This window comes from Bombus huntii, chromosome 11, assembly GCF_024542735.1.
Source record: "Bombus huntii isolate Logan2020A chromosome 11, iyBomHunt1.1, whole genome shotgun sequence".
NCBI classification, from domain to species: domain Eukaryota; kingdom Metazoa; phylum Arthropoda; class Insecta; order Hymenoptera; family Apidae; genus Bombus; species Bombus huntii.
The window spans coordinates 1,380,158-1,394,245 of NC_066248.1; the positions used below are offsets into that span (position 1 = coordinate 1,380,158).

General features: G+C 34.1%; 2 non-coding genes across 2 annotated transcripts; one reads left to right on the forward strand and one right to left on the reverse strand.

The window, feature by feature from the left end:
• The first annotated feature begins 4,624 nt into the window (after positions 1 to 4,624).
• On the forward strand, positions 4,625 to 4,698 carry Trnat-agu (transfer RNA threonine (anticodon AGU)). The gene has a single exon. It is a non-coding gene; the product is annotated as a tRNA-Thr (tRNA).
• Positions 4,699 to 10,574: 5,876 nt separating this feature from the next.
• Trnac-gca (transfer RNA cysteine (anticodon GCA)) lies at positions 10,575 to 10,646 on the reverse strand. Its single transcript has one exon. It is a non-coding gene; the product is annotated as a tRNA-Cys (tRNA).
• Positions 10,647 to 14,088: the final 3,442 nt, after the last annotated feature.

Genomic DNA, 14,088 nt, shown 5'->3' on the forward strand with positions numbered 1-14,088 from the left:
ACGATATTTTGTCCTCGTGTCGTCCGCCGATATTATCCAAGTCGTCCACATTGTTGAATATTTTTCAGTGGATGTTTCGATCGCGCCAAGAATTTTAATAAAAGACGTTGACTATCGATGGTCAGCGTGACCGCCAACGCGTTAAAAATATCATACTTTCCACTTGAAGAACAGAGTTGTTCATACAGCTACGGAAAGCATTTGTACGCAAGTACACGTGTACGTACACTCAGTTTCCAACGAAGCGTTTTTTAATTAGCCTTTGTATATCATTTCACACAGTATCAAATGTTTCAGAGTTTTAGGGAGAGGGATTAATGGGAAACCGAAAGGAACAGAGGTGTACAAAATACGCGCAATAGTGGTATATAAAATGTCCAATTACAATATTTAGTAGGCGAAACAAATGTTTGCAGTTGTGTTCATAAAAATGTAAAATCGCATAAATATCCGCGGTCTACTTCGATATAAGAAATTCGCTGTACGATAATTTGACGTTCAGGAATCTCCATTGGTTTTCTACGTCTACGTTGTTAGCATTTTATTCTTGGAACCTCCAATTGCAACGAACGTCTCCGATCTCATTGAAATTGCATAGGTGATAGTGTGGAAACATTGTACCTGTATACGTAGTTCGTATATACAGTAGACACATACGTATACGCGAAAAAGAGCATTTTCGTCTGAAGAATAACATTTGAGGTTTCGCATAATGGAGGATGTGTTGGTGCGAGTAAGTAGAATAGGTAGATTTGATCGATATCGTCAATTATATTAAGTACAATATTTATGATGCATATGTAGATCTGCGTACGTATGAAGTATCGAACTTATGTTTATCGTTCAAGAAACGATTTTTCAATAAACGAAAAATGGTCTAATAGAATTAATCAAATAACGCGATGACATAGTAAGACTTATTCTGTTTTGGAAAATAAATATATATACGTGTACGATAATCGTAATGTATAATTGTTAACAGAACAAATGCTGGAATGAAAATATCAAACTCGACGACGTCGAGCCGTCTTGAAAAGTAAAATAGGAAAGAACGGTGCGCATTTGGCGAATCCTACGTATCGCCGGCGCTGGTACACAAGCGGAAAATGTACTTTCATCGGGCACACATCTTGTTCTGTCCTTTCCAATGTACTTCGTAGTTTCTGGCTCGAGCATGTGTTCTCTCGCGTGTGAAATGTCCCCACGATTTGCTCTTCGCTCTTTCGCCCTTTCTCTTTCTTTCCTTCTCCACAGACCTATGCGCGTTGCTCCAAACGGCATCGTCGTTTACGTAAGTTAGAACAGCGTTTCTCAAACAGCCTCAAATCGAGATCATCTCTGTCGTGGTATCGATAGAAACGCGTATTATCTTTGGATGAAGTTTCGTGAATCTTGAGAGAGAATAGGAAGACGAATGCCTGCAATTAAGCTTCGTAAGATCGCGTGAAATTTATTGTTCGGGATTTTGTGTGTTCTGTGGTTTCTAATTGCGAGAAGACGCAAGTAAACTTGTTATTAATTGCTTCGATTAATACCTCGATATATTGCGTGGTGATGAAATCCCATCGCTGAGCGTTACTCGGTAACACTCGGTATTAAATACTCGGTATTAAAAAATCAAATTTTCCAAATATTAATTTACGAAATTCTCGACGCAAGAATATCAAAATTTTTCAAACTGTAGAAACTGTTCTCTCGGTACTTTCTTCAGTTTCTAAATAACGATGAAAATTTCAAAAATTCGCAAGTTTATATCTGTATTTTTGCATTGCATCGGCACGTAAAATATTTACACGTTTTTTTATTCCTTCCACGTCTATTTTTTTACTGCGTTTCTTTGTCTTTTATGTAGTGGTATAGTATAATGATCGTTGACTATCGCACGGAACAACAATGGCGATTTCAGTCGTAAAACAATTTGAGAAGCACTGGATTAAAACACATCTGCACACCTATCCGTCTGTACGTGATCGTCCGCGAGTATTCGCAAAGCGAGCGAGAAAGAGCAGGAATGACATATGCGGAACGTAGCCACCTCTATATTTTACTTGAAGCTATTCGCGAGAATTTACGAGGAACCCCCGATACTCTCTTTCTCTCTGTCTTCTTGCCTCCCTCGTCTACTCTTTATCCATACATCTATCTCCTTGCTATATTTCTCGAATCTCTTGGCTCCTACGAGCTTCTCTTTTCACGCTGCATACAGGGACGAGTCTATGCAGAAATGTATAAAATATCCAGAATAAAGTACTTGTTGTAAAAATTTAGAATGGTAAAATCTAAAAACCCAGATCCGTAGGAAAAGGCAAATCTCTATTTATGTTTCCCACGCGTTTCTTTATATGCATAAAGTAAATATATAGTAAAAACATTGAATTAAACATACAGGATGTCACAGCTTTAAACGATCGAACTTCACCCTAACTTTGTGTTACGAGCAGAAAGAGGAAAAAGAAATTATATAAACGTAGGTTTGCAAAGGCTTTATAAAAAAGTTACGCGATAGGAAAACTAATCAATTCGAGTTAGGTCTTTACGTTTCAAAATGCCATCCCTCGTTTCGAATACACGTTTCATATCTTTGGCAGATTGATTTTGTCACTCTCCGAGTTTCATGGTTATTTTGCTTCAGATCACCGAATGCACCATGAATCCTTTATATCGGTTCTTGTCTCGAATCAATTCTTGTGCGAGACACTGTCGCCTTTATCGTTCCCCATAGATAAAAATCCAACAGTGTAAGATCTGGCGATCTCGCGGGCCAAACAATGTGTCTTCCCTGACCGATCCATCTTTCACGATAATATTCGTCTATTGCCTTCAGGTTTCATATTTTTGTTATAGCCCTTTTATAGAGCATTTGCGGTCTTATGATTATATAACGTTTTTTGCTTGTTTCCGCTCACAGAATAAACCGGTGAAGTGGTATAAAACCGAGGCTTCCTGTGTATCTAATAATAAGATTAATATTCATAATACATTATAGAAATATAAATAGAAATTATCAAAGCCTGGCAAAAATCCTGCAGATGTTTATTAAACGTTAGAAACTAAAGAAACAGTAGTCGTGCTATGAAGTCGAACTTTAATTCGAGAACAAAACAAGTACGTGATTTAAGGTGCACGGATCAAATGAAACGAGTTCCGGGGGGAATCCGACTTAATATTTAACGTATTAAAAAGCTCGAGGCAGATACTTGCGCGATGTTTTCAATATGAATGACCGAATTAATGCGAAATTAATGGATCGCAATTCGACCAATCCAGTTTCACGGATTGTATATTAGCAATTAACGAAGTAAGCGAGATAACTCTCGTCGAAGAGAAAATATTCTTTCGCCCCGAGCTAGGTGTTTAATCTGTTCCTTCGACCCAATCACGAGGAAATCTTTTGATACGAGAAACCTTGATTACAACTTCGTGTTAGTTATTCACAAAAGAGGCAATCAAATTGAAGAAACAGAAAGTACAACCAGATTGCTGGTACTTATATATTACTTTATTGGATGATTCGATGTAGATACACAGATATATCAAAGGATGAAAGTGAATTATGATTTTAACTTTGAAGAGACTCGGATTTGATGAGAAGCGGGTTAATTAAATAAGTTAATACGTTATAAACGGATGACAGATGTAAGTGAAAATATAATTGGAAAGTTAATTGTAAAATATAAAAAGTGTGAAAGTTATTATATAGAAAGCTGTGTTTATGTACCGTACATATCGCTTTCTGTGCAATTTACGTGTACATTTCTTATAATTTTCTGCATATTATATTATGGTATATTATGGTAAATAGAATATGGCAGAATTATGACGATTCATAACGATAGTTCGTAAATTGAACCCCCGCAAGTTATACATACGTCTACATATGTAAATATTATAATTCTTGCAAGTAAAGAGCGAAGAGACCTTGAAACGAAGAGATTTCCAATTAACCAGCGTAACGCATAAGCGTAGCTAGTCCAAGTAAACGCGAGTTAGAGTTTGCGTATATTGTTTGATAAACTTTCAAATTCCTATCGTTTTATTCAATAATGTTTTTCTTCTTTTGCAAAGTGGAGGCACATGTACGAGGCATCAGCAAGAGAAGGAGACGATAAAGGAAAAAGAGGAAGGTGACAGACGTTCTAGTTTCGATACATCGATATCTCCTGCGCAAGATTCCAAGAAGAAGAAACTACGCAAACAAGCTAACAATAAGAAACGTAGAAAATTCGTTTCAGAAGCAAAATGAATCACGTATATAGGTACTTCCAACGGTATTTCAGTTTTATCTAAGTAAATCCTAATTAACAATCGAGTAGTCGATGTTGAAATAAAATATGATATAGCGTGACGTGTTGCAAGATTTTCAGCATGAGCAAATGTGTTTGTTTCATAATTTTGATATATACTTTGTTAGGCACTTGAACGCTATAAATCTTCAACTTTGATCACTTTCGTAAATTTGCAAGGAAAATAAACGGTAGAAAGTTGTATTTAAATCGTGTTTACTATCCGAGAACTTTTCTAACGATTTGCAAGTAATATTTCTAAATTAATATAAATATTGAAATTTATTCGCAAATCGTTCATCGTTGCGATAAAATTTGTAAAAATACCAACACGTTCCAATGGCGCCGTGGCTTAGTTGGTTAAAGCGCCTGTCTAGTAAACAGGAGATCGAGGGTTCGAATCCCTCCGGGGCCTTGTTCCTATAACAACCAATGTTTAGGAACTTTTTTTTTTTTGTATTCTTTTATTCTATTAAAAAGGTATAGAACACGATAATACAAAGATTTCTTTGTACTTAGTAATATATAAAATAAATATTTCAAATATGTTTACTATCTAATCTTTTGGGGGAAATGTATTTTATTAAATGACTAATAAGAACAGACATTTTAAGATATTACGTATTTCTATGTATGTATAACGATTAAATGCTAATTTTAATCATGATTCGTAATAGTCGTATTCCGTTGTGTACGAGATACGAACTCTACTCTGTTGTATTATCTATCTACGTTACATTATCGCAATGTTTTCTATAAATAATTGAGTCAATGTTGTATTAAATACCATCTATGAAAATCCATAAAGTATTAATATTTCTGAAGGTTAATTTTGCACGTATATAAATATTAATGACAAACATCGTAATATAAATATTTTGTAATAAGCGACTAAAATATTTATTTTCAAACAAGATTAATCGACGTTTCATTAATTGGCAATATAACTAGAATCTGCATATGTAATATTTTACATGTAACAATTGAAATTATTTTACACGACGTTGAAAATGATTTTATGAAAATACGTAATCGTAAGAAATTTGAGAAGAAACCACCGACTGTTAGTTGTAAAAAAACGACGAAAATCGATTAATTGGTAGAACACCGTTCACTGTGTAACTGTATAGTAACCATGTATTTATTAAATTTTATATTTAAGCGATAAATTTCTTTCGTTTGTAGATGAAAACGACAACTTTTCTGTAAAAGCGTATTTGCCACAGGAAATTTTAGGGGGAACCGTCGATGATTGCTTATAAAAAGGCGACGAGAACTTTTTAATTGAAAGAATACGATGTAATTTCGACGTGCCTAACGCGAGTGCCACAAAGTCTGTCGCGGAACTTTGAGCAAGTTTTATCAGCCGTTATCTTTTATCTCGGTACTTCGCCAACTTTTTAAACCTCTGCCGGCGGGTCAGCATTTTTAACCCGCAAGACGTAAAGTTAAATATTCACTTCATGAAAGTGCCGTAAAGGGGCACAGTTTTCTCTTCTTAGTGGCTTGCCTGGCTGGAATAGCGGCGAGGAATTCATTTATGTACTTCTCTCTGCGAAAACATAGTAAAGCCCGATTCGCGTAATTTACAATTTCTATTTATATTTCGCTCTTCGTATTTATAACTTATGCTTAAATCTTACAAATATTAGCCGCGAGAAATACGATCACATTTGAATAGTTTATCACGAAATACAATGTCAAGTTCTATTACTATGCTTTATTTATTATCTACTAAACTGTGAATGTATTGGGAACTGGGAAAATTTCAAGATGTAGAAATTTCCAGAATATATATGTAATATACGATTATATATAGAATATTCTATTAAAGTATCTGTCTACTTACCAAAAATAAAAAGAGTTATTTAAACATTACGTATCACGCTACGAATACAATATGGAATTTCGTCTCTGTATAAATGTTAAGTTTCGTAGGATAGTCTGATCTGTAAAACGTAGAAGAACAATCTACTAAGAGTATAGAAAATTTCCTTAGGAAAGAAAAGGACAGAAAGTTGTTCAAGATTGGCAATAAAAATTTACTTCGTACGTGCAATTTTAAACTTGGCTAAGACGCTTTACAACGTAGGCCGAAGGATATTCTCTTGCAAATATTATTCTACTGCATCTATCCGCTGTAAAATCAGAGTTTTATATCTTCTAATTCCATTGCGAAGAAAAGAAATTATAGAAAAAAATAAATAAAGGATATAGAATGTAGTCAGACCTCGAATACGATCCGATAGAGGATGAGTTATGTACTTGCAGTAACATGAACAAACCAATTAGCTGGTTAAGCGGCCAAACCCCCATGAAATTCAATTGTCTTCGCCCCATGCGTCTCCCAGCTAACCACCCTTATATTTTCATCCTTCTCCTCGAACGCTCGAGCACTGTACCCGGAACTTTAGCAGTCGTGCAGGCTCGCTATTAGGGTGTCAATTAAATTAGATCAGCAGACAACGTGGGGTGGCTTAACTGATAGAATGTCACATATATAGCCTGTATATAGGTTCTCCTTGCGAAAAATGGGTTACCAGAAAAGAGCAATGTATCGATTCACGCCGAACCAAGGGACATTTTAATTAATAACGTCGTTAAACATTTTTTATGGAATGAAAAGTATATTTTAAGAGGTTTTTAAGAAAAATAATTTCGACGTCGATGAAATTAGAAGATCGTTTGTATAATAGAAATTACGTAAAAATTTAACGACGATTGGTATTTGTGCAACGCTGACATTCAGCAATTCAGAAACGTCGGTCCACAAACTTTTACGTCATTTTATTCCTTTTGCTTTCGAGAAACTTTTCTCTTTCGTTACCTCTGGTCAGCAGAATCCTGAATTGGTTCCCATCTTGGATTCCCTCTGTACAAAGAGACTTTCGCGAACCGTAAGGAAACGAGGGAAAATTAAATTAGCGTCGTCTATAATTCTCTCGACACAAACCTAATTTTCTCTTATATCGAGAGGTTAAGAAGTCGATCATTACTGATTTTAATAATCTCACTACAGATAAACTTTTCCAATTTTATATTTCTTTAGAATAGAGTTCGAGATTATAGCTTTGATCGTTAGTAACGTCGTTGGAATAGAAACGGTTTCATCGACACGATCAATTTTTCTTCGATAGTACTATCGAAGCAATCGGAATGATCGGTACGTAATTTTTCATAGAAATTCGATAGATTTCTCAAGATGCATTTTTGGAGATTTGAACGGTAGTTTTTGATTTTGCAATTATAAATTTCCTCGCGTTATTAATTTTTAAATTACCACGAAATAAACGTTTTTATTCATTCATTCTCCTATTAGAGAAAGCTAATCGACAAACCGAAGAATCAAATTTACTTTGCATAGAAAATGGTTAAAAAATGAAATAAGATTGGAAAGATCGTTCGAATCGATTCGTTAGAAGTATGATACATTTCCAACTATTTTTTAGAGTGCACGGCAAAACGTTGGATCTTAAGTGGTCGAAACGAGATCGAATATAGCGGTGACGTTACAACACGTAATGGTAAGTTATATTCTACAAATCACTCGACTGTTTATGAATAATTTAAACGCTTAGACCTTGAATATTGGCTGGGGTGAGACTGACAATCCTCCGAGGACAAAACGCAGAAACCCCTTAGGGACGAAGACCCTTTGTTACCGCCTTTCCAGTGATTGAAGCAAGGATCCTGCTCTTTGAACCTATCGCACGTGGTAAGCCACTGTTTGCATTCGTCTTTCACGTTGCTATCCGACCGTATAAGGGTTGCGAATTTGCAAATAAATACAGGCGAAAATATTAATAATTGTTCTTTGTATTTAATAATCTTCTTGATTTAGAATTTCCAAGCATTGCCCACGAATAATATCGTCGAAAAATATTTATTTTACCTTGTCCCATAGCTGTTCAGAGCCTAAAGCGAAATGAGAACGACAAGCAACTCGATTAAAAACAACCAGCGATATCTGATCATGAAATTACACGAATCAATGCTTCTTTTTCAACGCATAGCTGGTTAGATTATATAGAACAGCTAGATCGACCTACAGTGATTCACGCGACTGCTCACGAACGAGTGAACCAACTCTGTTACGGGGTGGATCCCTAAGTCTGGTGAATCGATAGAATTGTATTCAACACAGGGCCGATTATTGACGACGATAATGGCGGATTAGCACGGTCCCATCTGTCATTTGACTTACGCAGAATCGCGTACACGTAGCAACGATAGCCGAGATACATCGACGAAAAAAAGAAATGAAGTAGCTCACCTTCAAGCGAGTCGTAAGTTAATAGAGTTTGAAAATATCGCGAAAATTTCGCATCTCGATAAGATATTATTATTTCTGAGTATTCCTAGCTTTCAAGTAATATATATTTTTTTATCATACGTTATCAGAAAAATTGAGAAAAAACACGTTTGTTATTTAACGATCTGCGAATAAACTTTTACTCGATATTGACAATCCGAAATTCCGAAGATGAGTGAAAGCGAAGCGAAGCGAAGATATGCACGTGCAATTAAATACAAGTTTTAGATTTCGGTTTAACACGCTGCTTGAAATTTTGCATTTTCTACGTGTTCAACAAATTTTTCTTATATTAAAAGTATTTGTTTCGATAGTATTTTGATCGTAAGATAACTGTTCGTGATAATGATTTACGTTACTTATCTAAGATTAACGCCACTCATCGAAGCCATTCATGCTGATTATTTAACTTATCGAATTGTACGAGTTGTGTTGTAATATTAAGAAACTCGCGATATCTGTACAACTCGTATTGTATAACCAGCATTGAATAAAAAATAGAGTATTAAGAAATATTTTTGCGTAAATCCATATTTATGCGATCCATTCCCTAACAAATAAAATTATACCATGTATATTGGATTTTAATTAACAGACACATAAGAATAGGTAATATGGGAGAGAAAAATTATGCACTGGTTGCTTGTATCTCTAATCGTGTACGCAACAAAATATCATATAACGTAAGTTTCCTGTGTTAAAAATGTCGAAGTTTATATATCTACGTTTTAAGTTTTAAGTGTCCAGGAAATGTAATTACGTAAATATATACTATACCAACGATGTGTCTTTATCTGCGATTTTAACCTTCCTATGATTTAACACACTTCTTTAAAATCATTTTCGATCGTGTTCAATCTGATTTTTGGATTATTGCTATTGAATTGAGAGTGGAATATCGATAACATTTTATATTAAATTCTGTACTATAGATATCTACTGCGTGCAGAATGTCGTACGCGCAAGATGATTAGAAATGGAAAGGAATATCAAAAGGCAAAGTAAAATGTTACAGAATCAAGTATTATTTTCAATGGAATAAATATATTATATATTTTTATACATTATGCGCACTTTGTATATTTTGATATACTTAAATTTATCGTAGATACAGAAACATTTTCCAACTATTTATTACTGTTTCAAAGTTAAATTAATACAATATAAGCCGACTGTATACTGTATATTATCATCTCTCGTGTATAGATTTTTTTTCTATTATTATTCTATATTTTAAAGATACGCGTCATAATATATTACCGTACTATATACCTATATACCATGTATATACCGTAGAATTATATGAATATCGATACATATGTACGTATGTATAGTACTGGTAATAGTGAAAAGCATGTAAAGCAATATAGGAGAACGTACGAACGTAAATACGACAAACGGGTCAAATGGGCAGACTTATGTCGGATATACATTTCATTTGGCAACTGGCCAATTGGCCTGATCATCCGGAGCACTGCGGGCATTTCACGGATTTCGTCGAATATTTTCAGCATCTTATGGATTTAACGTTTAGCGTTGGAGCAGGTGGTTCTCACCCCAAACATTCGTCTAGTGCGGCTAAAAGTCTCCTAGATTGATCGACGACCCTTCTCTCGTGGTTATGGTTACGCATCCCATTAAAATACATTGCCTCGCGTTTACTCTCTGGTGCTGTTTCAAAGACATGCTTTATATTTTCGCCTCTTATGAATACATATATATATAATTATGTTGAAAGCAGTAAAGTTTACCTTATTTCTAGTTGTTATTATTATTTATATATTTCGTATATAATACATAATACATTATATATAAATTATTTTTCATTCAATCGTTTTTATTATACTCATTTGGCTAATAATATTTGCGCGCGATTAATATTGATAAGACACAGAGTAAACATTGTAATAAAAACTCTAATCGAGTTAAAATTATTAATTGCGAAAAATTAAAATGTATGTAAGGAAAAAAATAAAGGCAGGGGGCACCCGGGTTTGAACCGGGGACCTCTCGATCTGCAGTCGAATGCTCTACCACTGAGCTATACCCCCAGTTGAGAAGTGCTTTAATGATGTTTCTTTTCCTCTACTATAATATATAATATAATCTAACAAGTAAATTTAATAATAAATATAATACTACAGAAAATTGTAATTGATACGTACATATAAATAAATATAACAAACGTACACATCGACATTAAGTTCCATTACAAAATTAAGAAAGAAACACTACATTTGGTATCGCTATATTATGATTATTTAATCACATTGTAAATATTTTTATTTTTGCGTATAATTGTACGTGCTTTGGAATTAAAAGAATTAAACTTAAAATTCAATCGAGAGATATAATCGATCATTTACATTTCAAAAAATACACATGTCTTTCTCACTTTTGACCTCTAATTTCTATTAACTCCCTAAATTTAAAATGATTTAATTATCCAAAGAATTGCTTTGTAGTTTCTTTAAATGTCCAATGACAAAATAAGTTTATAATTTGTTTAGAGTGATTATTAAACGGAAATGAACGAGATCGCAGGTAATAGGAAGAATAGACTTTACGATAATCGTAGGTCATCGATGACTGACATAGGGCAGTCGAAAACCAGCTCTTGTTGTCATACAAATAGCCATGAGCTCAACCCCCCGTAAGGCAGGGATGTCGACAGGTAGAGTAATATACTGAGGACCACCTAGTGGCTTCATGACTTAGCCATATGCCACCGTGACTAAGGCACACATGGCCGGGAATCGATGTGTATAGGGCCCCATAAGGGCACGGGATCCCTCAAAAGGGACTTCTTGCGACGCCAACGCATTTCAAAGGCACCAACTTGACACGGATAACTTGTTTACGTTCTTTCGCAGTTCCTTGCTCGATTTAACGTTTGTCAAATGAATCTGATATCTAATAGAAAATTGTAATCCCTTTTCTTTCGTTAAGAAAATAAGAAAATAAATTTTTTCCCTATTTTCTACATCTTTAGAGTAACGTATGTACATCGTAATCATAGATTCACGTTTTTCATCAAGTCATATATAAAATAATATACGACATTTATATTTATGTCTTATAACTCTTAATTGTATGTAAATTATGTTTTACATTCTAAATTCTAACTCATATTGTTTATGTTTACATGTCTGTATTTTTATATTTTTCTTTATATTTTTATTTTATAGTACGAGATATGCGTTTGATAATTACGGATATATAAATATTTATTTTATGACGCTTTCCTTCGGAATTTAAATTTTGCTTCGTAAACATCATTCTATAATAATTTTGTCGATACATCGGACCCATAACAAACGATACTAAACTACAAAAACGAGAATTAGTCCAGATTTTTCTATATCGAGCCGATATCGATAGATAATTTGAAAATTAATCGAAAATCATAGAAACAGACAAACAATTTTTTGAATGATCATTCCTATCCGAATGTTATTATTTTAAGTTCCCCCCTTTTTTTAAATTAAAACTCAAAAAGTGAATAAAGTTCGTACACATTCGAAAACTATTAATTAAAACGGATTGTGAGCATTTATGCGTTTTCGGAATACTCTCAAACAGTGAGTGCAAATGATACGGTATCCTGCTATTCGACTACAGTAAAGAGACGACGTTAACACTGTCGTTATTAAGAAACAATAATCAAAGACATGAGATCAGTAGACAGTTGGGTAAGTCGTTTTGTAATAGGTTTTCGCCGACTCGCCCTCTGACCCTTAAAAAAAAAAAAAAAAAAAAAAAAAAATAATATGAAACGAACGCAACACGTCGATGTTAGTCTTCGCAGCTTTCCATTCGGTTCGCGAATTAATCCATCAAAATGGTCACGATATAACTCACATCCAGCTTTTGCCATCCCGTCTCTTTATCTTTTAAAGTTTCGAAATTAATTATGCACTGTATTTATTCCTCTGACACTCGGTGACTTTTCTTTGATCGTCTATCAGCAACTCGAACGCACTTCGTACGAAATTTGTGAAAAACCAAATTATATTCGCTCCTTTTTTTTTTCTTTTTTAAGTAGAAAGTAAGAAAATTGTATCCGATGTGTTTCGTTCGATTTTTCAACACTGTCTGTCATCATCTTCGGAATCTATTCTTTTTATAATGCTACAGTAACCAGCTTGTGCATTTCGGATAACCAAGTATTACGTCACAGCATACAGCATAAAAGTTATGGCCAATTTTCGGGAAGAGAACCGCTCTTTATAGCTATCGTCTGTTACAAAGAAGCGTCGAGACGACACCACAGTGAGGGCTTACGTATCCGCCAGCTAATATTCTCTTACGTATATCTGAGCATATTTTTCATTTCTTTATTTGCCTCTTCTTGCGATGCGAAGGGAAAACGACAAGGAAACGTATATTTTAACAAAATTTTAGGCTTGCGTAATTTCGTATTATGCAATCACCGGTAACATCTTTGTGTCCTCTTTGGCACATCTGATTCGTTTCGTCAGATTTACGATGTCCCCTCGGAAGGGACAGCCAAGTGCAAAGGGTTAAACGTTCGATTTGTTCGCGTTAGTGAGAAATTTGAAAAATTTATCTCAAAGCTCACTTTCCGGATGTACGTTTTGTATATCGCTGTTTTGTATTATAGTGGTATAACTCAACACATCTCAAGTTTGATACGTGTACCAGCTGTACATTATCGACTGCTTCTATCTTTTTTTAGTTTTGTGTCAAAGACAAAAATTACTACTTACGCCGCTATCAACTTGGCATTAGATGTACAACGTTAGCTCATTTTCATTTGAGATATCATGATCGTACTGCTTCCGTGAATAGTGTCATTATGCTACGTCGTTCTTATAATGTCATTGATTGACTCGCGCAGATTTCTTTGCGAAGTTTAAAACGCCTCTCTGAATTTTACATCTTGAACGAACAACGATAGTTTATGTGAACCATCTAAGTAAACATTAGTATTTCTTTAATGTTTTGCTTTCTTTCATCTTTATGTGTACATACTTATATACATATTTTTTTTATCTCTTGTATCATTTCGTATTTAGAAAATGATTGTTTTAGTGATCAGTTTATTCATATTATGTTGACATCAGGATTATTTGAATATTGATAGTGAAATTACTAATGCAATTCAGTTATGTGAATGGTATGGATTATAGTAGTACATCATAACTGTATGCTGTACGAACGATATATTATTAATATCATTACCATATCGTTACCTCGCTTATTTAAACGATATACATAGATTTCGTACTCTATATTTTAACTTTACGACCTATAACGTCCATTAGTTTGCTAGTAAACCGTGTCGTTTATGGACATATTTAAAATGATACAATATTTGTCAGTCCATACTTTAAAAATGACCAAATCAAAATATTGGAAAGACGATGTTTTAATTGCAGAAAAGTATTCCAATTTCCTTATTTCCCTAACAAAAGGAAAACATTATAATCTTCTTTGTTATAATATCTAAATGATAAAAATTCCGAATTA